The sequence below is a fragment of the Manacus candei genome, unplaced genomic scaffold (assembly GCF_025592945.1).
Source record: "Manacus candei isolate 608988 ecotype Guabito, Panama unplaced genomic scaffold, ASM2559294v1 h1tg000011l, whole genome shotgun sequence".
In the NCBI taxonomy this organism is placed as follows: domain Eukaryota; kingdom Metazoa; phylum Chordata; class Aves; order Passeriformes; family Pipridae; genus Manacus; species Manacus candei.
In genome coordinates, this window is record NW_026138059.1 from 30,059,390 (window position 1) to 30,086,319 (window position 26,930).

General features: G+C 40.2%; 1 protein-coding gene and 1 pseudogene across 4 annotated transcripts in view; one reads left to right on the plus strand and one right to left on the minus strand.

Moving 5' to 3' along the window:
* Positions 1–3,917: 3,917 nt before the first annotated feature.
* LOC127466892 (kinesin-like protein KIF11-A) lies at positions 3,918–10,468 on the minus strand (annotated as a pseudogene).
* The window catches only part of KLHL32 (kelch like family member 32), a 120,696-nt gene continuing 100,234 nt past the window's right edge, over positions 6,469–26,930 (plus strand). The window contains exons 1-4 of one of the 4 annotated variants that reach the window (XM_051778190.1): positions 13,855–14,106; positions 19,336–19,491; positions 20,450–20,600; positions 25,302–25,487. The gene's annotated coding sequence lies outside the window, so the exon portion shown is untranslated. The other 3 variants (XM_051778191.1, XM_051778188.1, XM_051778189.1) reach the window with 3 other exon arrangements.

Here is a 26,930-nt window from a genome sequence, read left to right on the forward strand (position 1 = left end):
CTTAACTACAGAGTTAAGCATTGTGAAATCAACCTGTGAGGGTTCAGTTACACTGTGTTGAGTGAATCTTTGGTCTGAACTGGTATGGCTACACTTCAGCAACCAGTATGACTAAGAGAGTTCTCCCTCCACTGATTTAAGAGCACCAATCATGCACATGAAAATAACAGGCTGTCGGAAACTAAGGTTTCCATATTGCATAAGTACTACTGTGAGTGGATTTATCTCTTCAGTGAGTGTGTGGACTAGAATATCTTCTGTTTCCAGTGCACAAATGCTGGTGAGGTGCAGGGGTCTCAGTTCAAACACTGAGGTGCTGGAGTAAGCCACAACCTTGTATCACTGGTATCTACAGAACATCATCATTTTGGAAATCTACATCCTGGCACTCTTTGTGGATTCATGCTCTGACAACATGAAGCCGTACAGGACCTTCAATAATGCTCTAAGAAACACAGGGAACTGTTAGAACACACACTGAGAAAGATGAGAGGCTGGTAGCATTTGCAGAAACAACTTAAAATGTAGTAAACCTCAAACTCTAAGTGCTAGGTGTAGCAGCCTACAATAACTGATATCTGCAGGTGCTTTTGCATGGGGAAAGACTGGAAGTCTTTAATCATATAAGGAATCAACTATTCTAAAAGTAGTACCTGGAAAATGAATAATCCCAGGTTGAAGAAGATTACACATGCTCATATTTCTGTCACATGCTGTGTTTCTAATGTGTACCTGCTAGCTCTTCTTATTCTGCTCATCTTCAGAGATTAGAAACTTACAAGGTGTTATGATTAAACAGTTAATTTTTTTTTTTTTACTGTGTGAGGAAGGAATTGCTGGTGTGCAGAGTTAGCACAATGAGGTCAGCTCTGTCAGCTGTAGTTGTGGAGGGGATGATAAAAAGTCCTTTGGTTCTGCAGACAGGTTAAATTACTTATAGGAGCTCTACCTTTCTCTACAGGTTTCTAACACCTGTATCCTCCCTCTTATGAGGAGGAAGACTGGTTGTCTAATTGTCCCAGGATTAAAAGTGCAGCAAACATTCCATCATTCAGATCTTCACTACTGTGCTACTTTCCATTGTAGAAAGGAACTGAATGTAAGAAAAAGCTGAAGAGTAATCTAAAGACACCATGGAACTTTAAGCTCAATGGTTTTGAAAACAAAGGCATATAAAGTGCTCTAAACAAAGGCCTACGCTTTTGTTAGCAGAGTGACAGTACCAAGGTTTGCTCCAGGCTCCATAAAGCATTATATATATATATACATGTATATATATATATGAGCTCATCTATCACAGTGGAAAAAGCACTGCAGGAGTGCATGGTTTCTTTCCCTCTTCCTGACCCCAGGCTCTGCTCTCGTTCTTTTGCCAGCCATGCCATGATCCCTTTTGTAAGTTGATGGAAGTTTTCATACATCAGAGCCTTCAGTCTGATGCTCTTGCAGCAGCCACATGCTAAATGGAGAAACTGCATTTTCAGAGTACTGGCAGTAAAAGATGTTTCCTTGATGTTAGAAATACACCTCCTACTTCACAGAAATAAAAGCTGTGGATTGTCACATCTAATGTGCCAGACTATTTTATTTCAATGGTTGAGAAGTGGAGAATGATTTTGTTTAAAGCAGCTTCAGGCTGAGCCACACTCAACTGTTCTTTTGGAGTAGGGGGGATCCAGGAAAGGGAAGTAGAGGAATCAGAAAACTGTTAATTTTCAGTGGCCAGCAATTTACTTACCAACAGTACTGTATGGGTTGCTTAGAGAACTGTTTTATTAGTTTCTTGTCTAACCTCTACTTCCTTTTTTCCTTTCTGTAAATGTTAAGCCTTGCATCTAGGGCTCTATTCAGAAAATACATAGCAGAGGAAGTATTGCAAGGTTCAAGCAGGACCTTATGCTCCCTCCTACCTGTCAGGAAACTTCTTTCCTCCAGTAGGAAATGTCAGCTCATGTGACTAAATCTGTTCCAAATGAAAGAACCGGGTCAAAGCAGTAACCTAGACAACTCCAATGTTACAGCTAGCACTACTATTTATATATCTTCTACTGAGAAGGGAATAGTTACTCCCTTACCTGTTTTAATTGGGTTTTTTTTTGCCCATTGGGCTTCTTTTAAGCAGGTGCTGTCATGCAGTTGGTGTTTGTCAGCTCCATCAGTCAGCAGAAAACTGGAAGCACTTAAGGGTTTTCTTCTAGCTCCAGTTGCAATGAAAATAGAGAATGGGATTGCAGCTATTATTTTTCTTCCTTTTTTAATGTTGGACCTTTATTCTGTTTGTTTCTTTTATATATTTGTGGTACTGACATGTAACCTAGAAAATGCTCAGCTGAGCAAACTGCTCAGAATATAGTGTAGTGTTTGATGTTTTTATGTTTTCAATCAAAATAGCGGTGCTGGGTATAATTTCAAATGTAACTAGGAATTGGCTGTATTTATCTGACTAATTTTCAGAACGGTGAGATAACATGGACCAGCACAGCAGGTTTACATTCAGCTTTGCAAATCAGGAAGAGCACCGCAAGAGGAAATGTTGGGTTAATTATGGATGAGTTGTAAAGAGCCTCTAAACAGAAGGTGTACAGAAACATTCATTGCACATGATCAGAGATTGCTGTAACTTGTGGTTATGTGGGAAACTCACCATAAAGCACTATAAAATCAAATCTTCCAAAACTATACAGGAATCTGAACTGAAAAAATTTTAGTATGGGTATCTGAATGATACATGATCCTGACACAGTGACTGTTAATCACTTCAGATGTTATTCAAAAACTAGAAGGAAAAAATACTTCCTAGTGTGGCTGGAACCATGAAGCACTGTAGTGTTCATAGAGGTTCCAGTAACAGGAATTTTGAATTTACTTTTCCTTCATGGTGTCGGAAGGAGTAACATAAAATTCTGTATTTATGTTTGAAAGCAGTCTCAGTTTTAAGTTCAAGCCAGCTGTACCCTGAAGCTGAAACATGGCTATATTTTGGCAGCAGGGAAGACTGCCATATGTTGCTGTGATAAAGAAATTACACTGATGCCAATCTCTAAAGTCAGTCTTCTAAAAAATATATAAGGCAACATTTGTGGCAATATAAGCTTTTATAGAGAGAGAGAGTAAAAGAGCTTGACAAGCCTTTATTTAAGGTAATTCTTCTGTCTCTTTAACAGTCGCACCCTTTGTAAATGCTGCAAGCCACAATTCACTATTGTTCTTGAGAGAAGTTGTATATAATACATAAATCCATTGCATTTCCCTGTTGCACAGAATTGCTTGCTCTCTAGCTCCCAGCTTTCAATAGCCATAGGACAATTCCGTTCTTCAAATAAGTTCTTATGTATTGACTGGCTTTTAGTGAGCACATACTGAAAATAGATAAGAAGATCTTTTTTTTTAGGAGTCATTCAGTCAGGCCTCTGAATGAGAGCGTGGTTCTGGAGACCCTGGACTTGGCTGGCAGCAACATGATGTACTCTTTCCTTTTTTAAGGTCAATATAGCCTGTTGGTCTGTAGCTCTCATGGGTGAGTTCCAGTGCTTTTAAAATTGGCAATCAGTTTGGTTAAGTGCCAGCAGTATGTCAAGGATCTTTGAACACAACTATTTGTATTCTTGATATGCATATAATAAAGTGCATTGTAGGATCTATTCTTACAATGAGGTGGTTCCAAACCACATCTACTGCAACTTAATGCAGAACAAGATATCCAATACAAAATATGGATCTCAATCACAAACTTTCTGTTTCCTATTATAAACACTGAAGCTGCTGTTTCTCATCACTGAAGAAGGACTTCTACTGATCCATAAAGCTGACTCTTGAGCAGTTACAAATTCTCTCCATTCACCAGTATCCTGAGATACGTTTGTTAGATTGCCAAGAAGTTACTGAGAACAGATTATGGATTCCACCAGCATCTTCTTTTATGTCCATAAAACATATGGAGTTTTACTGTAGTCTAGGTCAATAGTTTCCAGGTACACATTTTCTTGCTCAGCAGTGATGGTAGTCTTCGAACTTCCATTTTTTGACAGTATACAAGCTAAGTTCTTCTGTATCTCCTGTGCCAACAGGTTCAGCTGGCTTTGCACTGAGGACACCAATTCATTGTATTCTTTGTATATACACTTTGCCATTTCCACTTCTTCTGTTAAATCCTCATGGTATTTTGCAGCTGAGAAAAAACACTGGCTGTTTCTTTCTGTAATTTTTTCAGAGTGAGTTAGAGATCTCCTAAGAAGGTATTAATTGCTTTTTATGGTCCTTCATCTCATCAGCCACAGCGCAAAATTTCCTTGTGTTATTCTGAAATGAACACTTTAGTTCCAGGAAAATTCCTACCACTGGTGTCAAGATATTTAATGCTCCTCCTAAGCCATATATATGCTCCCCAGTCAACCTGAACGGCTCAGCTTTACTAGCAAATGGCACAGTCATATTTTGTAATATGTTTGCAGACAGTTAAGAAAGTTCAGTGATCAGCAATTTTTTAACAGAGGTAAAAGACCCTGGTACAACTAATGCAAATACATTATCTGCTGAACAATGGGTAGATATGAGGCCATCTATAAAATATGCATAAGTTGTCAACAACTGTTGCTGTTTCAGACAGTTCTCACTAACTGAATCGTGTATTTTATTGACCAGAATATTAATTTCTCCTGCAAATGTATTTGGATGATTGCATTTTGTCAATCACCAGTTTTCTTATGATACAGTTTTACATGGTACATCATTTGTATTAGCAGACCAAATGACTAGCTGCACCATGAAGTTTTTCTTTGGTGTATTCAAAACTGAAACCACATATTTTTTTCTCAACCAGAGAAATCTTGGTTTCTTGCAGATTTGTCTGTGATTTTTTTCAGTCATTTCTCCTTGATTTGCAGATCTGTTTTCATTGTTTCATTACATTTATTAACTGTGAATGGTTTAGTGATTGTTTTCACTTCTTTTTCCATGGTGCTCATTATGTCAATGTATTCTGCAACTTGTTCTTCCCAAAATGTCAGCTTTCCTTTAAGGGCTTCATGAATTTTCAATGAAAATGTAGGTTTCATTTTACTTTTGTGCAGCAGTGAGGTCTCCTTTTAACTGCTCAGTCTCTTCAGTATCTTCCTTAATAATAGCCCCTTTGGCAGCTGCTGGTTAACTTCAGGTTTCATTGTGTTCTTTGCTCTGTAAGCATACTCCACTGTGCTCAATTTTTCCTCAGGATTTATAGATGTGGGACAAACTGTGGCTGTTATTGATGTTCTTTGTTGTTCTCCAAGAGAGTCTTGAAGGGTTCTATTAAGATTCTCCATGTCTTCTTCCACAGGAGGAGTAATAACTCTTTCATGGGTCAGAACAGATTCCTTGGTGTTTCCAGCTTCACAAGCTCTTTTATCAGCTGCCCCAAACTGTAGTGGTTTTACTTCTTGCAAGTTTATATTCCCAATTCTAACAAGCTCTTGGTCATCTGCTCAGGTTACTTTCATATGGATGGTAATGGAAAACAGTAGGATCAACTGGAATATGATTCATGTTCTGAATCATATTCTGAAAAAGAACTGCAGCAGTTCTTTTTGCTGCATCTTTTTCCAAGATTTGGTAGGCTTAATTTTTGTTGTGTACAGCTATTTCTTCTAAACCTTTCCCATTTTACTTTATGGGTCTTGTTTATGGGATCATCAAAACATCTGCAGTGCTGGGAATAGGATTCAGAAGTTCAAAAAGCTCTTCATTATATATTTTCAGAAGAGAAAATTATACAAAGAAGAATAAAAATCAGTTTCAATCTGTGACTTTTTCTAATATTCAATACAATGTATTGCAAGACTCTTTTCAGTGGTGCCCAGTGACAGAATGAGGAGCAGTAGCCATAAATTAAAACACAAGAAGTTCCACCTCAACATGAGGCTTAACTGAAGGCCCACACACTGAAAAATGTCTTAGGGAATTGTCATATGAGACAATATGAGGTTTGAACTCCTCTGATGTAAAATTTAACATGGAGCTATGTTGGAGATGAAAGCAGAGATTTTTGGAATCTATTGTTTTCTAGATTAACTGCACAGATCAGAACACAGGAACTGACTCCTAAGAAAATCTAGTAGCGAGAGGCAGACTCTGCTCGAAACTAAAGCTGCTCCGTTCAATTCTCAAAATGATGTTTTCTCCTATATATTACAGCACTGTCCAGGTGCTCTGCCTTCAAACTTGGTTCTTTTTAAGGGCTCAACCAGGCCTTCTCCCTCCAGCCCTTCCGCAGGGCCGCGAACCCGGCGCTGGGAAGCTCGGCAGCCCTCTCCTCCCGCGGGCACGGCGGGCTGCAGTGGCGGCCCTCCAACACCTCGGAAGCGACCGACAGCCGACAGCGTGATCCCGCGGCCCAACCCGCCTCCTCCTCCTCCTCCTCCTCCGGCAGGTGCGGCCCTCCAGGGCCGCCGCTGCGCACTGGGCGGGGCGGGTAAGCTCCTCCTGCTCGGGCACCGGAGCGGCACAGCCGGGACGGCAGGTCTGCGGCGCGGGAGCTGCTTCCCCCAGGCTCATCCCGGCGCTGCCGTCGGAGCGGAGCGGAGCGGGGTGGAGAGGCGGCGCCGCCACTGCCGTGCGCGGCCCCAGCACCTGCCGCGAGGTGAGCGAGCGGCCGGGCCCGAGGCGGCGCTTTGCCGCCCGTGTTACCTAACCAGGACCGGGGCGAGGGCGGGGGGCGGCCGCCGGTCGCGCCCCGCCGACCCGGTCGCTCAGCACCGCTGCCGTGGGGAAGGGGGGCTGTGATGGGGCAGGGAGGGGGCGAGTGTCCCCGTTGCCAGGGAGACGGGTCAAGCGGCAGCTCCGGCCGCCGGGGCGCCCCGGGTACCGGCCGCGCTGCCGCCGGCCCTCGGCTCCGCGTGGGAAGCGGCGGGGAGCGGCGGGGGGAGGGAGGATGACCCGGAGCCCGGAGGTGGCTCCGGGGCGCCGTGAGTCCCGCTTCCCGCGGGGTTATGCGGGGACGTGCTCCGGGCGCTCGGGTTGTGACGGCTCCATGAAACATGGCTCTGCCGCCTCGAGACGGGCGCTGGAACGCGTCTCGGTACTTGGTGCGAGCTGCGCTCTTCGTGTATCCGGACTTAAAGCTACTCGCTCGAGCGACGGAAACAAGCCTTTGCTCCTCTCGGGTGCTTACATATGCGAGAGCTCCCAGCTGGGAATGATCTAGTCCCCTTGATAGCTGGAACGTTAAATCTGCAGCTCTCGGAATTCAAAGGTGCTGCTCAGGTGGTTGTAGCACAGGGTGGAGAAAGATTTGGTTCCCGGCACGAAATTCCCTGTTTGGTCAATATGGAGCATTTCTACCGAAAAGTCTCGGGTCCCTGCGATGCTGCAGGTTGCAAAGGGCTCGTTGCTGCCAGTCTCCCAGGCCATCGGTGGAGGGTGGATTCAGCCCGTGGAGCGAGCCCGGCTCGCCTGTGCGGGCTCCGGCAGAGTCGGGCTGGCAGCTGATCCATAACTGTAACACCAAACAGTGGGAAGCAGCGTGCTTGGCATCAGGCACTGCAATGAAATGTGAAAGAAATGGAGTTACAGTTTAGGTCTTTGTACGGTGAGATAAACTGCAGACGTTGGTCTCAGCAAAATAGCGTGACTACATTTTTTAAAGCTTGTTATAAATTTTTCCAGTTTTGTATGGCTAGGAGAATATCTTACAAATGTTTCAGAAGCAAGTCGAGGTAAGTCTTATTTGCGTAAATGTTCATGGCAGCATTTGTTCAGTCGTGAAAAGATCAGGAGCAGACCCAGAGGCCAGAATCCTGTTAACTGTAGCACATAGGGTAAAACATTACTGTAGCCTTGCCAATTCCTGTTGATTCTGGGATCTGCCTGCATGAAGGAGTTGGCAGGGGCAACTGAGGCGCATTCAATAGTTTAGAGTTTTTGTCCAATAACAGTGTTTTCTGTTTAAGCACATCCTACAAAAATCCAGTGATGTGCTGAATAAGTACAGATGCATAAAAATCCACCAATATACAGCTACTCAGTCACATCTCTTTGTGTTGTTCAAGTATACAGATGATCAAAGAAAAATTTTTACTGAATTTTGAAAGTATTCCCGAAAAACTCCTTTAATCTTTTGTCTGCTGTTCAGATTGTGAATAATTTGACAGCATCTGTAAAGCACTTTACAGTTATTATGTATGAAGTACTAAGCTACGTATGGGTATTCTGAGAAACTGTTAGAGGATAATAAGCTCTCACTTTAGTAGGACACTAAAAATAATGCAGTCATACCAATTAATGCCTCTTAAGCATAAGATTTTTTTTTAGATGCCTACAGTGTTTATAAATATATTGTGTTTTATTTAACAAAAGTCCTTGTCACTTCCTGTATAAGCACGCATGAAGAAATGTACATTTGGGCAGCTAATGAGTTGGCAGATGGGGGAAAATTGTACTCCTAATATTTCAAGGGGGTAAGAAGTTGCCTCAGGATTTCATCAGAAATGGTCCAGTTTGATTGGCAGGTGTACCTTGCATTCAATTCCAAGTGAGAGCAAGTGCTTTTAAGGAAGGGAATTTTAATATGGAAACTGAGATTTCACACTTTGTAGCTCAGCGTGTTGTACAAACCACATAGAATATGAGATTAAGCACTGTCTTTACTGTTAGAAAACAATGTAATATTCTAAAACTAAAGATGACTATGCAGAAATTAAATTTCTGGATATATTTTTATGAAAGCAAGTTTGAAAGTGACTGAACTTCAAATTGACCCTGAATAAATAGCGCAGAATATTGCCTCGGACAGGAAACTTGAGTTCCCTGGGATTTTCTAGTGGAATTTTAGTCTTTCTTCCATTCTTCTTCTCTGTACAAAGGACATGAGCAACTGTGATTGAGATGGAAACACCCGTTAAAAGTCTGTGCGTTGCTAAACGTGCAAGTGAATTTGACTCAGCATTTGTGCTTGAACATAAAAAGAAATTTGAGTAACATCAAGGAAAGTGGTTTATTTTTTTTCCTCTCTTTTTATTCAGAGGAGCAGTACATTTTGAGTTTACAGTAAGGAGAAGTATGGTTGGAAGATCAGTAGCAGATGGACATTTATGCTTGTATGGGTCATTTCTTCAGTGGGTACTTACATAGTAAAGTAAGCGTGATTTGACCAGAGAAAATGCTGTGTTCATTAAAAAAAAAAAAAAAAAGACTTTTTTGTTATCTCTATTTTTGATTCAGAAGGTGTTGCTTCTGCCTGAAAAGTCAGAAATTGATATAACGTAGCTTCTGACACTGATGATCAGCTTCTACAACGTAGCAAAAAGGAATGTATTCAATAAGAAATTCATGGCACTACTGTGGTGTTTTTGATCATCTCTGCTGATTGGAATATGATTAACTTAATGGCCAAGAATGACAGTAATTTAGTGCCACACTAGTATGGGGAAGTGATGATTATAAATTGAACTAGAAATGGGAATTGGATTAAATGAAAAATGAAATTAATTTAATCACTTGGGTGAGAACAGTTGACAGAGTTATCAGGAAAAACTGGCCAAACAAAAATGTCATCCACTGTAGTTACACTTTCCTACTGTAACCGCATAGTTGTCTCATTTTAATTCTTTTATTGTAAAGAAATTATCCTTCATATTTCTCATCCATCTAAGATTTTCATATGGTATTTGCCACTGTATTCTGTGCTCTGAGGACTTCAATTACTCAAGAATTGATTGCAGGGAGCATAGGGGAATCTTGTGTTCAAATTTTTGTATCTTTCTTCTTTGGAGACAGAGGAGAAGTGCCAAAAGGCTGAAAATCACAGAGATTTTTCTGAGCAATTAGTAAATTTTTAAAAACCCGATTTTTAATTTTTAACTGTTCCCCACAAAAAATTACTAAGTGGTAGTGGTGGTATATCCTCTCAATTTCTTGAATTATCTGACATTTATACTTGATAGTGAAAGACATAGGATCCTTGACGTAGTGTTTTCTAAATCTTCACTTCTTTCTGTTCTGACTTAATTGGCCTTTTGACCACTTACGAGATAAAATGAGGTCTGCTCTTCTGTCATTCTGTATGCATACTGTATTGCAGTAGTGTGTGCTTGTAAATGGGATGCTTTTATTTCCAAGAGATTTCTGAAATTTTACTGTCAAATTCTGATTACTAAAAATAAGTAATAAGTTGAAATTTTTCACAGGATCTTGTACACAATTTTTTAAATAAATTTTTGTTAAAACATTTTGGCTCATGTGTGGGTTTTACCCCTGACTGAGTTTTTGGCTTTGAACAGTTAGAACCTTCAATTTTAGAAGAAACACACTTAGGAGAGCATTTTTTGAGGGGCATTCCTGATAAGTCTGAAGAAATTCCAGGGACAAGAGGCAACTCTAGGAGGTAGTTTCAAGAGAAGAAAATGAAGTGATGATGTTGGCGTTTGGCAGCTTAAACTGGGATACCAGGAGATCTTTGAAACTCCTGGTTCTGGCTGCTCTGATGTGGACCAGCCATCCTGAATCTGCCTGATTTTTATAGAAAGGGAAATGTCTAATGTACGCCAGAAAGGAGCTGTAGCAGGTTCTGGCAGGTGTTAGTCTAGGTTCTAGGCCACAGTCTTTTGCCATTTCCATCTTTCATGGGCTATTGATCTTTGGGCTATTGACTACTGAGGAACCTGAGTGGGATTGCAAAAATGTTTTGTCAAGATTTTATCCGACTTGTGTTTTAGTTGCACTTTTAACTGTGGAAAAACTTGGAAATGGCTTAGATTTGACTCTGAAGTCCATTACCAGACTTGCTGTGGACCTGCAATGTTTGACTTCTTTTCTAGGGAAGAAGTTTTGCACAGACAAGGTACCTGAACTAGAATATGTTTTGTGTTTCATGCTGTCGGTGGCAACTAAGTCACTCAATGGGCAGACACCTTGTGGGAACTGGGGTAGTAGTAGGGGGTCTATACACCTACATGCATTTCTAAGCCTTCGAAATACGTTTCTCCTTTGTCTTGAGAAATGAAAGATGTAATTTCAAAAAGTGAAATTCCAGTAGTGAATGCCATGCAAATTCCAGTCACACTGATGCCTGTTTGAAGCTACTGACTTTGATATCAGCAGTTGGAGATTCCTCTGTGATGAGAAAGCAATAAAATATTTAAACAGTTATGAGTAAAATAAATCAGAGTCTTCAGAACATCGATAATACGTGGGAACACATGATTTTTCCCTAAGTTAGGTGACTACTCTGAACAGTTATGTAAATTGAGAATATTTTCTGCCAAAATTTCTGTAGCAATATGCTGCAGCAGTTTAGAAGAGCTGTAATTATAGGGAATGAGCTTTTTAGGGGGATAAATATTGTAAATATTTTGATTCATCAGTACTTGAAGGTTATGGTTGTTCTGAAGACTGGCTTTTGCTGCAACCATCTGTCTTTATTTTTCCTGACAGGAATGATATGTATAGTGGTGGGTTTTGACTGTATAGATGTTGTAATGCTACAGCCTAATTTATTGTTGGTTTTTCCTGAATGCTATGAATACATAGAATGCATCTTAAGATAATGTATTTTTCCCCTGATAGCCTGAACTTTTAACATCTTCAAATTTTCTAACCCCTTGTGCCTCCAGAATAGCCTCTCATTCTACCCTTCAGTAAGAAACTGCTTGAAAAAAATTCTTAGCATCACTAGTTTGGATGACAGGGGGCTTTTGTTTTGAAAGTGTCATATCCAAAAGTAATTTGAGGTCCATTTCTGCAATGTTGATAAGACTTGATTTCTGTCTCGTATGTTTGGGGTTTTTTTAAATGATTGCTTAAGTGAAAACAGCATGGCTTAGATGAATAAGAAATTTTGAAGAGGATGTGAGCAAGCTTATGGCCTTATTATGTCTGAAACATTTTCCATCAGGTTTCACTTCAGGTTAAGTAAAGTAAAAGGGCTACTGCCCTTTATAAGCTAAACTGTACCTCTACCTGGCTTATCAAGAGAGAAGAGAGAAAAACCTGTTGTTGAAGAAATGTCATCAGGTTATGCAGAATGTATTATTCCCAGGTTTATTTTTTAAATTCTCTGAAATTGGTATTAATATTTTTTTCCAACAGCTACATTTATAAGAAAAGCATGGCTTGAATAATATTTTTTTCCTGATCTAAGATAGATTTTTAAATTATGTCTTTAAAGCAGTAATAGACCATCATAAGTTTCTCCACTTGAAAGGATACATCTGTGGTTTTCCTCTCTTCTTTGTTATATTTCATTTTGAAAGCCCCCTTTCAGTCAGTGGCCTATATTTTAGTTGCATAAAACAACAAAAAAAGAAAAAACTGAGGTGATGTTTTTCAGAACAGAACTGGGACTTTGACTTTAGTGAACTGTGGAGATCAAAATAGTTGTCTGGAGCTAAAGGCTTAACTGAAGTACTAACTTCTTTAGTGGGGATAACAGTACCTGTTTTGTGGGTTTGGTGTATTCCTTAGCTGAACTTCCTTTTCTTCCTTTTTCTCTTTTGGTAGAAAACTGAGGCAAACAAACAGGAAGGAACAGAACTCCTTTCTGGCAGGGTCTTAGTGCATCAGCACTGCAGAATGCATTGGAGAGTGTGCCATACCCCTGCTGCGCTGAGCTTCCCATCCTCAGTGAGGTTACATTAAAGTACACTCAGGATCTCTTGGACTGTGGGGTGACTATTGCATACAAATGCAGCTGCTGTATTTGCTTGTTGAGAAAGTGCATAGGAAATGGAACGATGGTGATGCGACTGTGAAGTCTTGTCTGTTTATTTTCATGTATGTGCTCCATCTTCCAAACAGAATCGCGGAGGTGCAAAAACATAGGTTTTGCTGAGAGGTTAATAGGACGACTGGATGTGTTTTGCTTACTTACTTAGGGAAGATAACTATGAGTTGAGGTGGAACAGAAATAGGAAGTCAGCATTAGAGAGCAAGTCAGTTCCAAAAGGTTTCTGTAACCAGGGCTGGCCACGTAACACAGGAAGCTCTCCTGGACCAGTGTGACTGGACCCTGAAATACATATTCAGTTTGAAGCATACAATTTCATTTTTAAAATTTTTTTTTTCTTTTAAGACCTGTTCATTTTCTTTAAGACCTTTTAATCAGGTCCATCGTGTGTAATGGAGTCAGATTCCGTGCTTCACTTCTTCGGATGCAAACGACAGCAGATGAGAACAAGTCGTACACAAAACTGGCGTAGTTTATACTCCTTGCAACTGTTCACGTTTCCCCAGGATTCCAAATCTGGCATAGTGCAACTCTTACCTTAAAGGTGGAAAAGCTGCTAGACAGGCTGTTTGAATTTAATGAACTAATTAGAACTAATTTGTGCACTATGGACTTGGATTGATTTTTAGTGGTGTTGCAAGATAAGTGAAGAGAATTGAGGTTCCAGTAACTAAACCTTGTCAGTTGTGATTTGTGGCAGTTTAAGCTGTAAATACCTCCCTCTGCTCATATAACAGAGCTGGAAGAGTAGAACAAGTGCCTGCATTTTACATGATTGTAGACACTGTCATGGGATGTCAGTGTAGGTTTGTACCATCATGCCAATGGGATGGTGGTAACATGGGATGGTGGTCACTTGTCCTCTGGGGCAATAATTTGTGGCAGAGCATGGGGCATACAGAAGAAGGGGACTTGAAGCTTCTTCAATGGCATAGATTGCTTCAGTGAATTACACATTGTTTCTGCATTTTATCCTATCACTGGCCTGTGCACTGTGAATATTGAGAACTGTTGTTGGAAACCCAAGGAATGAATTTTCATATGCTGTGTCTTTAGTTCCTGACGTATTTATTCTTCACCCTGGGTAGTGAGGGAGATCGCCAAGATCATAGCAAACCAGAGCAAGCTTTGAACACCTGAAGGGAGAAGGAAAGAAAAAAGCGGTAGTATGACTATGGTGATCTAAAGATATAAGAGGGAAAGGTGGGGTTTCGTTGTTTGTTTGGGGGCGGTTGTCATTTGTTGGTGGTTTTCTGTTTTGTTTTCTCAGCTAGATGGTATAGTCTGGGAAGGAAGAAGAAATTGCAAGACTTCCAAACAGAAATGTTTCTTTTGCTTAGACCTGAAGAAGATGCAGAAGTCCAGACACTTATCTGTTCCTTTTCTAATTCAGTTTTTGCTCCTAATTAAAGGTCAGAGATTAAAAATTATTTAAAATCTTAATTTTAGGCATTTTTCCTTGAAACAACAGTTTTTCTCCAAATAAAAGTTGTGTCTCAGACTAAGGAGGATGGGGAAAGGTTGAAGAAAATCTTGAGCTGTAAATTCAGGATCTTCTACTTGAAGGGACAAAAGCACCCCTCTATCTCTTCTCAGAATTATTTCCACCTGTTCATCTCTGATACATTTGAAAACTGTCAGAAGAAACAGACTTTATCAGAGAGTTTCGTCTAATGGGTTTATGGCTCCTTGTGCACTTTGTCTGGATAGATAGTTTTCAACTAAGTGCAAGTTGTGGATCAGTCTCTCCTCACCTTTCTATCATGTTTTGACACAAGATGTTCTGCAGCAATAATGGCTTTAGGTACTCATAATCCATCTGCCCTCCTTCTGCAGCTTATAGCTCTTGTGTTTTGCTGGCATCACTGTTTGTGGAAGTGTACTGTGGATTGGATCACCAGCATGCCTCTTAAAGCTTTAAGTAAAAAAAAAACAACAAACCCATAAAATAAACCAACGCCCGCTAAAAATTAAAAAGACACCCCACAGGATTCTCTCTTATACCCTTAAACCAGGTCAGGCAAGAGAAGGAAGTGTAGAAACCAGCATTGCTGCTGAACTTGTACACATTCTGTCTTGAAAGAAGAGGAAGTTGCTTTGCCCTGTAGCAAATATATGTAGACTAGAGAAAGGCATGTTGACTATAAGTACTTACTTTTTTTCATATAATAGGAGGTAAAAGGTGTTAAATCAGTGGTTTTATTTACCAAATTCTTGCACTAAAATGTAGTAAGCAAATGTTTACACTGCAGCTTGCCATAAATAAACAGAAGGGTGTTTGGAAACCCTGATCAGCTTTTGTGTAGGAGAGAGCAGTCATAACAAACTGGTTCTGTGAGAAACTGAAAACAAATAAAAGATGGGCTGCTATTCATGGTTTACAAAGGCAGAAGAGACTGTGAACCAAAGAAGCAAGTAATTTTCAAATACTGAAAAACATTGTTTGTGAACCTGGGATAAATTTCAGTAGCATTTCATGTTTTCCTCTTTTCAGTCTTTAGAAGATCTCAGGAAAAGAAAGGCTATGATTTTAACCAAATCCAGCCTCAGACAAGGGAGAAAACCAACTACTGCATTCAGTGCTGCTGTGAGTCTTTTGTATCTCTCCAAGATATTTCCAAGAACATTTTCTATGTATCTCTGAGCATTAACAATCTTGCAGTCACTTGAAATGTTGTATTTAGCTAAAGGAAAGAATCCTTTCAAAAATTCTTTAACAAAACTTTTTCTACAAGGAAGGCTCTTCTTTTAGTACTTAATGAGAGTGTTGCCTACTACATGGAAGTAATTTTCCATATTACTTTGTGTTCTTAGCATTTGTTCAGTCTAGCATTACTGTATAAAGTGATAGGCAGGCAATACTCAGATAAGCAGAGCATTTCCAGTTGTGCAGCTGAAGGATGAATTTTGGTGTTTTTTTAAAGTAGTTATTGTTAAATGGCACCAAATCCCCAAATCGATGTTCTATTTTTACTTTATACTGACATGTAGTTTTTGTGATTGAGCGATGTCTGAGTGTCTGAGTATCTGATAACTCATACTGACTTCTTTGCAACTTTTTTGTGGTTTTAATGCAACCACAGCAGTGTCCCAAAGAAAGGCTCTAGCCTTAAAAGATAAAGGTAGACTCAGCCTAGAAATGGAGCTGATAAGGTGGTAATAAAAGTCATGGCTAAAGCTGAACCTTTTTCTTCGTTATTTCCTGCGTGGAGCGGAAACCTGTCTTCAGCACTCTTAGGGTCTTCATGGAGAATCTCTTGGTTACACGGTTCCCCTGGAACCAAGTAGGCTAGAAGATAGTATTAGTAGCTCAAATGTTTTCGTGACTGTGATGGTAGGAAGAAGAAATATAATATTTTACAGAAGGGATGAAACCTTCCATATAAACATATCGTTAGGTCATACAAGTTGACTGACTGTGTAGAGGTACCCACTTAGCTCTGAACAAAGTAGCAAAACACGTAGAAGCAGTATTGTTAGTGTAAAATTTTGTGTGAATAACATGTTGAGAAACTACTTGTATGTCTGCAAGTCTCTGCATTGGGCTGTGTTGAATGCAGGCCCGGTGGTGATCTTTTAGGAATTGCCAATTGATAAATTCCAATCCAGATTCAGAAATTTTATTCTCTCTCTGAGAAATAGACTTTGAAGACCACGTTTACATAATAGTAAATTGGGGAAATAATGGAGTCCTAATATTATTGCTGCATAGGATTTCAAGTCATCTGTGAGAAAGTTTGTATTGCCAGTGGCACTTGCTGAAGGAATTTCATAAATACCTTTTAGTTCTAGTTAGTCTGCAGTTTGTGCTCTTTCTTTTCTGGAAGTGGGTGGGAAGAGCCTTTCTTTAATTATCTTGGAATTGGTATAAATGTAGAGGTAAAAACTTACATTTGTTTTTCAAATATAGTCAAGAGTTGCCTGAGAGCAAGCTGCGAAACCAAGTCCTAGTGATGATGTAGCAGCTTCCCTCTGCTCACTGGCTGATAATGCTGTGAGATCTATGACTTGAAGCGCTGCAAGATGGGAAAGATCTTTCAGACCTATTCTTGCATTATTTATTTATTTATTGGAGAACAGTTGTCTCCTGATTAGGTAGAGGTGACTGTAGTGTAAATGAATAAACCTGGCCAAAGCAAGAAGTCAACTCTTTGCTTGGTTACAGTGACTCAGGTCATCTGGATGCAGTCCTACACTTCTTGGCTGCATTAGGTATGTTACTGTCCAAAGATGGAAAAGAATCAATGAGTCTGTGCTTAGGGTGATGGATCATGTACAATACAACTGCTTGATTTATTGGCAAGGTGAGGAGCAGTCTGTCCCTTGCAAATTCTCTGACTCAAATTCAACTTCTTGTATGTGCCATTTGGTAAAGAGAAAGCAGACACAATTTAATTATCCTCTTAGTCCTTGGATCTATCTGCAGTATTCTTACACTTGGTCATTGAAGGGAGATGGATGGGTGCTTCAGGCCATCTTTTTGCTGGTTAGCATTCTTTGGGTCACTGTGTCTCTGTTCCCAGCTCAATACTCAATTGATGAGTTTTTATACCACTGAGTGACTTTTAATTTGTCAGTCTCAAGCATTCAAACCCTAAAAGTCAATTCCCAGACATCGGTAATCACATAAATTCAGACACTTTCCATTAGAAGTCAAAAGCGTGGTGTTAGATTATGTTTTCAGTCTTCTCCTGGTAAACTTCAGACCTCTAAACTTTATTCCTTTTTTTTTTTTTTTTGTGAAGTGAGAGCTTCAGGTACAGTTTGATTCCAGGAGATACATTTGGTGACAGGGAAGGAAAGCACCATGACTGCTTTATTTTGGCTTTTTTGTACCTTAAAATGTGTTTATTTTTTGATCACTGCTTACCTGTGATTGCAACAAAACTATTCCCTATGTTAGAGACTGAATTAGCATTTTCCTTCCTAAATCAATCTGTGTCAAATTTTGATTTAGAAGGTTGGTTGATTTTAGTGGTGATGTTGTCCCATTGATTCTTCTAGACATGTATTAACAGGGATATTTTTAGATCGTATTATTTGCTGTGGTCCAAATATAGAAGCAACCTAGGTAGTTCCATGTGGGTTAGAAGCTAGGAATCTAAACTAATGAAAAAAATAACTGGAGTAAAGGAAAATGTGAAAGTGTTGTGATACAACTTATAAATCAGACTAATATAGTAAAATACAGCAATTCAGACTTTTCCTAAGCAAATTAACTTTATTAAATGTTATGAAGTGTCTAGTATAAAATAGTATTGTTTTGTTGGGCATACGCAGCTTAATTTGATCATCATTCCTTTACTAAGTGGATTGTCCCTTTTATGTCAGCAAATGTTGCTTTTGCTTGTTTGAAAGGTCATAGCAGCTGGAATCAAATGCTTTACCCTCAAACAAGAGTGATTATTAAGAAGTTAATCTCAGATCATGCTGGTACCAGCAATATTTAATGTGTTTTAAATAATTAAAAATGCTAATGTGAGATCTTGTAGGCAAAGTTCACAGTTAAGGCAATTAACAGCATAAGATCTAGTCAAATGACTTATTTGATGTAAACTCTTTTCCACTATCAAAAAATCCCAAACCAGCCAACATCTAAATGAAAGAAAAAAAGCCCTGTGTAATACAAGTCTTCTTACTCTGTGCTTTGAACTGCTAAAAAGATTGTGGATCTTTCAATTTTAGTTAGAGCTTTGACTTCTCCAAGTACTTCAATAACACTTTTAGGAGTGAAGGTACTATTTTGACCTTACGTGTGTCCATGAAGAAAAGATTTTGGAGAAAAAATCTCTTTAGAGCTCTCTTGTAGAGTTTTGTTGTTACCATACCCAGGAAAATCTTCATTGTTTTCTGGGAAATGGTAGTAATAGGCCACTGTTGTCCCTTTGGTAATTCATGGTTTTCTTTGGTTTTGATTTCCTTCTCTACCTGGCACTGTAGTTTTGATGATGTCTACCATGGCCTCTAGGAATCCTGTCTGAAAACATGCCCATTGGGAGGTGCAGTTGCTGTCCTAGTTGGCTTTACATTCATCACCATTGATTTGGTGCTGAGTGAAGTGCTTCTCTTCCAGGGATAGCACCTATCCCCAATTTGCTTAGCTATGACTTGTTTGTTGCTTGAGTGCCTTTTACAGCTCTTCCCATCCAAACTCAAAGCCCTGTACCAGAATCCTAGGTGTCTGGGCAAAGTTTGATAAGTTACCTCCCGTTGTGTAAGGAGCTCCTTTCTTTTATTGCAAGAAGATCATTAAAATACGAGTGGTTTGTTTTAAAGATTTAATTTCTTCTTTCTTCACTACTGGGAATGCTGTACAGTTGTGTACCCTTGGAGAACTGCTTGCCAATACCTAGGCATCTCTTATTTTGCCTAGCTGCATCTGTAGAAATGATCTAGCAATAATATGTCCCTAATTTTTTTTTTGAACATGCAGAGGCGTTTCTACTAGCAAGCTACGACAAAAAGATACACAGAAATGTAGGCTGTTAAACTATGAATTTAGTCTAATTCTCATTGAAGACCTTGATGAATTTGAAAATAGCAAGGTTTGACCTCAAATAAATAGTAGAATACTGTGAGAAAATTTTTGAAAATATCCTCACTGAAACTTAGTTACATAAAATATTTTTGCTCTTTATCAGGAGTCATTCATGGCTCAACTTATTCGCTGGAACATGGATGTCTAGTGCAATTTGAGATACTGATCCAGAAGAGACTGGATGTCCTGTGTGTTCCATGTCATCTCTCTCATCTCCCCAGGAAGATGTCTCAGATACTGTAGTGGGTCTGAAATGACAGTAAATTTCTGTATATTATCATCTGAATTTAAGTCTTAATTGAGTTTAATTGGAAAAATAAAAATCAGTACATGCATATATAGCTTACAAAGTATTACTTTTGTTTATCAAGTGAAATAATCATCAAACTTCATATAAATGGTAGTTGCACCAGAATTGCTACTGAGTTTTCCTACTCTTAAAAAAAAAGAAAGACTATTTGTTTATGATGAAATAAGTGTTTAGTGCTGCAGTACATTTGCTTTGGATTGGTATAATTCTAGACAGGAGTTAAAAGGATTCTTAGGTGGTTCCAATAAATGGAAAGACTGAAACTTATAAATATGCCCTAGTGGGACACCTAAGAGAGATGTGGAGCATGTGCATTTGCTCTGGTTTTGATAGAATTTTCCCTTTTTTGCCCCTTCTGTTTCCTTTTATAAGATAAAATATCTTCAAGAAGATTGGAATGTAGAATAAATAGGACATGTGGGACTAATATGCTCTTGCATGCATATACTACATTCATAGTCTTCTCAGCTGTACCACAGAGAATCACACAAAACACAGAATTGTCTAGGTTGGAAAGGACCTCTTGAGATAATTAAGTCAAACCTCCCTATTTAAGCAGACTCAGCATAGAGCAGGTTGTCCAGGAAAGTGTCCAGAGGTGTTCTGAATATTGCTAAGAAGGAAGACTCCACAACCTCTCTGGGCAATCTGTTCTGATGTTTAACCATTGTCAGAGTAAAAAGTATTTTCTGGTGTTTAGCAGGAATTTCACTTGTGTTAATTTGTGCCCATTAAGTTATAGAAGAAGCAATTTTTTAACTTGAATTATAAGTAGCTATTTGTAGCATTTAGTGACTTTTAACAAGGTAATTATTGCCCTTATAATTTTAAAAAATATAAAAGTTGTTTTAGAAACAAAGAAGTGCTCCTACAGCCTTTTTTTTTTTTCCTGCTTTGCACCATTTAGCTTTCTCAAATCACAAAATCAAAGGATATGCTGAGTTGGAAGAAACTCATAAGGATCATCAACTCCAGCCATTAGCCCTGCACAGGAACATCCCCAAGAGTCACACCATGTACCTGAGAGTGTTGTCCAAACGCTTCTTGAACTCTGGCAGGTTGGTGCTATAACCACTTCTCTGGAGAGCGTGTACCAGTGCCTGGATGAAGAACCTTTTTCTAATATTCAACTTAAACCTCCCCTGACACAATTTCGGGCCATTCCCTTAGGTCCTGTCAATGGTCACCACGGAGAAGAGATCAGTGCCTGTCCCTCCTCTTCCCCTTGTGAGGAAGTTGAAAACTGCAATGAGGTCTTCCCTCAGTCTTCTCTTCTGCAGACTGAACAGACCAAGTGACCTCAGCCACTCCTCATAGGGCTTCCCCTCAAGGCCCTTCACCATCTTTGTTGCCCTCCTTTATATGCTTTCTAATAGCTTAATATATTTCTTATATTGTGGTGCCCAAAACTGCACACAGTATTCCAGGTAAGGCCACAACAGTGCAGAGCAGAGCGGGACAATCCACTCCTCGACTGGCTGTTGATGCTTTGCCTGATGCCCCCCAGGACATGGTTGGCTCTGCTGGCTGCCAGGGCACTGCTGACTCATCTTCAACTTGCCATCACCCAGGACCCCCAGGTCCCTTTCCATGGCACTGCTTTCCAGCATCTCATTCCCCAGTCTGGATGTACATCCAGGGTTTCCCCATGCATTCCAGTGCAGAATCCGGCACTTTCCCTTGTTGAACTTCATATGGTTGGTGATTGCCCAGTCCCCTAATTTGTTGAGGTTTCTCTGCAGGGCCTCCCTTCCTTCGAGGTAGTCAACAGCTCCTCCCAGTTTTGTGTTATCTGCAAACTTGCTTAGTATCCCTTCCAGTCCTGCATCCAAGTAATTTTTGAAGATGTTGAAGAGTACGGGGCCCAAAATGGAGCCCTGTGGAACCCCACTAGTGACAGGTCATCAGTCTGATGTTACCCCATTCACTGTTACCCTCTGTACTTGAGCCAATTGTTCACCCACCCCATGGTGTGTTTATCCAGCTGTGTGCTGGACATTTTGTCCAGAAGGATCCTGTTGGAGACAATATCAAAAGCTGTACTGAACTCCAAAAAGATGACATCAACTGGCTTCCCTTGATCAACTAGGTGGGTTACTTTGTCGTAAAAGGAAATCAGGTTGGATAAGCAGGACTTCCCTCTCATGAGGCTGTACTGGCTGTGACTGATGACAGTGTTGTCTTTCAGATGTTTTTCAATACTTCCCAGAATAATTTTCTCCATAACTTTACCGAGTCCTGAAGTGAGACTGACAGGCCTGTAGTTTCTGGGGTCCTCCTTCTTGCCCTTCTTAAAAATCGGGGCAACATTTGTCAACTTCCAGTCAGTTGGGACCTTTCTGGATTGCCAAGACCACTCAAAAATCATCAATAGAAGTTTTGTGTTGACATCAGCTTTGAGGATACTTCAGTGAATCCTATGAGGTCCCATAGCATTGTAGGGATCCAGCTGAAGCAGCAGATCCAACACAATGTCTGGATTGACTGGAAGTTGATCATTCTCACCATTATGGTCCTCCAGCTCAGGGCACTGAGACACCCTTGGTCCATCATCCATGTTGAAGATAGAGGCAAAGAAAGCGTTAAACACCTCTGCCTTGTGTCTGTGCTTGTTTGTGAGGTGACCACCCTCGTCCTGTAACAGGCTTATGATATTTCTGTACTGCCTGTTGGCATTAATATATTTGAAAAAACTCTTTTCATTGTCCCCATGTTTCTGGCAGCCTCAACTCCAGTTGAGCTTTGGCTGCACAGATTTTCTCCCTACAGTGGCAAGCAGCATCTCTGTATTCTTCCCATCACTTGACCTTTCTTCCACTGGGCATACACCTTCCTTTTTTGCCTTATTTCCAAGAGAAGATCCCTGCTAAACCAAGCCAGCCTTCTGCTTCACTTGCTTGATTTCTGACATTTGGGAATTGCCAGCTCCTGGGTCCTTAGGAGATGATTTTAAAAAGTGACCAGCACCGATGGACCCCAGCACCTGCAAAAACATTTTTCCAGGGGACCTTAATTACTAATTCCCTGGGCAGCCTGAAATCTGCTCTCCTCATGTCCAGAGGTGAGGTTTTGCTGGCGCTTCTCCTTTCAACAGATTTTAAACTCGATCACCTCATGGTCGCTGTGGCCAAGACAGCCACCAGTCTCCACTTCGCCCACAAGATCTGCTCGTCAACAAGCAGGAGATCAAGGAGAGCATCTTTCTGAGTTGGCTTCCTTAGGACCTGTTCCATAAAGTTGTCATCCATGTTTTTTAGGAATCTTCTGGCTCGACTTGCACCAGCTGTGTGATGCTCCCAGTTAATTTCTGGCAAGCTAAAGTCCCCCATAAGGACAGTTGACTTGGAAGTGTCCCTTAGTTCTTCAAAGAAAATTCGTCAGCATCATTGTCTTGGCTGGGAAGTCTATAGTAGACTCCCATGACGACATCTGCATTATTTGTTTGCCCCTTGATTCTGACCCAGGGCCTCTCAACTGTGCCATTGCTGACTGTGAGCTCCCTATGTTCTAACCCTTCTATAACGTACAGTGCTACCTCTTCACTTTTTCTGCCCTGCCTGTCCTTCCTGAAGAACCTATAACTATCCAACGGGGAACTCCACTCACAGGACACATCCCACCAGGTTTCGCTTATGCCAGTGGTGTCAAATCTCTGGGACTGGACCAAAGCTTCAAGATCCTCTTGTTTGTTCCCCGTGCTGCCTGCATTGGTATATATATTTCGGGTGTGGTACATTGTAGCCAACACCTCATGAGACAGATTGATGGATCCCATGAGTGCTCATTTCTTCAAGCTTTGGAACACCACCCCTTGCTCGTCTAACCTAGTGGCGTTTTAGTGATTGGCGTGCAATTCATAAATTTCAGTTAGGCATTTAGGACTGTCTCCACAAATTATCTGATGTTTGGTTCTAGGAGCAGTATTCACAAACCCTAAATACTTGATGACATTAATGGTTTAATGTCTTGGTAGTGATAGATACTTAAGAACAAAGATTCTCAACAACCTGCAAGTCGTTTTCATGTATATGAAGAGAAGAACGATTTCACTGATAGAAAAATCAAAAGTACACAGGTTTAAAATCTGTATTTGTGCTTAATTAGACACTGCTACTTTTGGTCTCTGTTTGGCCCAGCCACCTGTGAGTGTCTATTCTTCTCCTGCCAAGTTATGAGAAAACGAGCACTGATAAACAAGAACTTCATCCTTGAAGGAAGCATCTTGTATAAACTGAAATTAATTGGTGACTAACTATTGGCTGACGGCCCTCCAAGGGCATTTGAAGGAGAAAGTGAAGAGGAGGAGGATGAAGTAAGCCCCCAGACTCATTTAGGAAAGACCCCTGAGGTGTAGCATGCAGGTGCGAGGAAATTCCAATGTACACACGCATACACAGAAGAGATACCACTTACATAACGGGGGGAGAGACCAAAGGCCTCTAGCTAAGTAGTACTGGCCACACCTGCCCAGGTAGAAGTCACAGGCTAATTGTATAAAAAAGCAGATAGCTCGTGCTGGGAGCGAACTCAAGCTTCACATGGAGGACAACGTTGCCTTTTGCAGGGACGCCTGCTATCTTGTGAGCCTGCTGATGCTCTGGGGATGCAGCTTCTGCTATGGGGAAGTCTAAGCATTCTGGGGTTGGTGAGACAACCTCGTAAGTAACAGCTGAGTAAGTGGGGGGTTTATACTGAGGGCTTATATCCCTCCTCTTTCCTCTCTCTCGGGTTCTCGTCTTGTTGGCCACTTCTTTGTGATAAATATTGTTTTGTTGAGCTTTCAACTGTGTACTGGTTTCAGTTTCAGCATTCTCCTGGCTACAAAATCCCTCACTCTTCTGTAAGCAAGCACTTAACTGTACTCTTACAAAGTCTTTCATAGGTGCCTACATTCATAGTGCCCTTGGGAATTTAAGCAGCAAGTTGTTTCACGCAAGAAAATAATGTGTTTTACTTTTCTTTTGAAATTTACCTTCTCTTGGTTTGTTTTGTTTGTTCATTTTTGTTATTTTGGGGTTTGTTTGTTTTTGTTATTCTGGGGTCTATTTGTTTGTTTAAATAATCTAAGAAGCATTGATGCAACATTTGCCTAAAAATGGATCTGAGTCTATCATTAAATCTGTATGTACCCAAAGGATTTAAAATATTCTTGGATTGTCTCTGAAAAAATATAGAGCACATTGGAAGCTGATGTTGGCAAACAAGAACTCAAATGTCTCTCTGGTAACCTTTTTGATAGTGCTTAATTAGACTGATATTTTACTTTAGTACAAGGTATTACCTTAATTGAGTTTCTTAAGAAGTGTTGTCAAAGTCACGACTCACACTGTGAAATGCATCGTACACATCTTCACAATGAGTTTTTTTAGACTGTATGTCTTGACACCTCCTCTCCCTACCTGATATGTTCCTTCTGCTCTGAGAGGAATTTTTATTTGCTGGATTGACACTGGGTATTAATGACAGTGGTCAATATCAGAACGTTTTCTAGGTCGCTGGTCTGGAACATCAAATAAAGTCTGGGTTAGGAATGGAACATATGTTGAGCAAAGGATGAGAGAAAAAAAAGAGATCTCCTGTTTCAGTAAAATATGCTAGTATAAAGTCTAGAAGTCTTGTGCAAAGCCTAAATAAAAGCTCTGGATGAATCCCTGGAGAAAAAGAATCCATTAACTCTCCATCAGCTTGGACATGGCATTCAGCAGCTTTCCTATGTAAGAGGTCAGGTGTCCTGATGTTTTCCTTGGTGTTCCCAGCAGATATGTGAACCACAGCTTCTTCCATCAGGGGATGGGAACTGTACTGTTCCCAACTGTCTTAATGCCTCAAAAACTCACAGTCTAGCAGGTTGTACTCACAGAGAGGAGGGAGAAAGCCACAGTTTCCCTAGTAAATCTGCCCCTTGATACCTGTCTTGAGGTGAGAGCATTTCTCCTGTTCATATGGTAAGAGTTTTCTTCCTTGACCCGTTTGTACACTCTCTTTCTCTCTCTCCCTCTCTCCTTCCCTCCTGCAGCTTGAACCATGTGAGTCGGTAACCATTTTTTGTCCTCCTCTCCTCTTCTCCTTCTCCAGCCAGCACCATGTGAATCATCGAATCTTGTCGGTAACTATTCGCCTCTCCTTCCTCTCTCTCCTTCTCTCTTTCTTCGCTCTTTCTTTATCCCTTTTAATCTGTTGCTTTCTTTTACTCTCTTCCTACTCTTGTGGGTAACTTAAAACCAATGAGTTGTGTTTTACTGAAACTGGTATATGGATTGTTTTTAGTGGGTGTTTCCTGTGGAATGGGTCTTTGTGCTGAATGTCTTAGTGAAATGCTTTTTTCCCGGTTATATTTTACTCCTGTAAAAACCTTTTGCCAAAATATCTTATTTTTTCTCACTAAATTAAAAAGAATTTCTCTTAGAGGAGAGTGTGTGACTCTTTCTCTGGATGCTAATTAGAGGTTATAACGAACCAGAAGGTTTTTAAAAAGTCTTAAATAAAAAATGCAACCACTCTGGGCAGTTTATAGCTTAATCCAGAGCGCAACAGGGGTGCAAAAAATTTCTCTGACTTCTTCAGTGCCACTTTCTTCATCCCAGATCAAGCTTATTTGTGGTTTTTATTAACTAGCCTAGTTAAGGTTATAGAGGTAGCAGTGACTGTGTAAACATGTTGCAGGCGTGTAAATGTAAGAAATAGTGATCTTACAGTAATAAAAGACTGTACGTACTTGAAATTCTATTTTTTCCCAAACAACAGGTGTGGTTTTTTTTGATCTGCAGAAGGCAATGCAAAACAGGGTGAAGGCCTGGAAGCAGATGACTATGCAGACTTCACTGCTTGTGGCTTTTGTGATTGCAGTGTGTAATAGAATTTGAAGATGGGCAACCCTCTCCATTTTCGCCCCCTACTTCTTGCCTGCAAACAATGGCCAGAAATACACTTGCCTGTAGGTCTTATTTATTCTGGTCATCTAATTAGTTTTAATTTTGCCTTTCAAAGTAGATTTCTTTAATGTTTAAATCAAATCTGTTGTTTCAGTATAGAAGTGTTTTAATCACTCTGAGTTTGTTGTGCGGAAAAGGTTTAGATTAGATGGATCTACTTCAGAGCTCTAGCTAACTTCAGCTCCCGTCACTCCTACTTAAACTTTTAAGTTTAAGGCTGCACATGAAAATTCTTTTTATACTTAAAGCAGCTTTCAGCCAAACAATAAATACAGGCATCACTCTAATTCAGGAGTTTATGCTAGAGTGGTATTAACCAGGCTTATAGAAGTTTTGACATAATTTAAGTGTGGAAAAAAAGGTCCTAAGGGAGTGTGTATGTCTCCCTAATGTTGTTATACCTCATCGACTTTAACACGAACATAAGTCATATGAGAAGAATTTCACTTTGCTGCT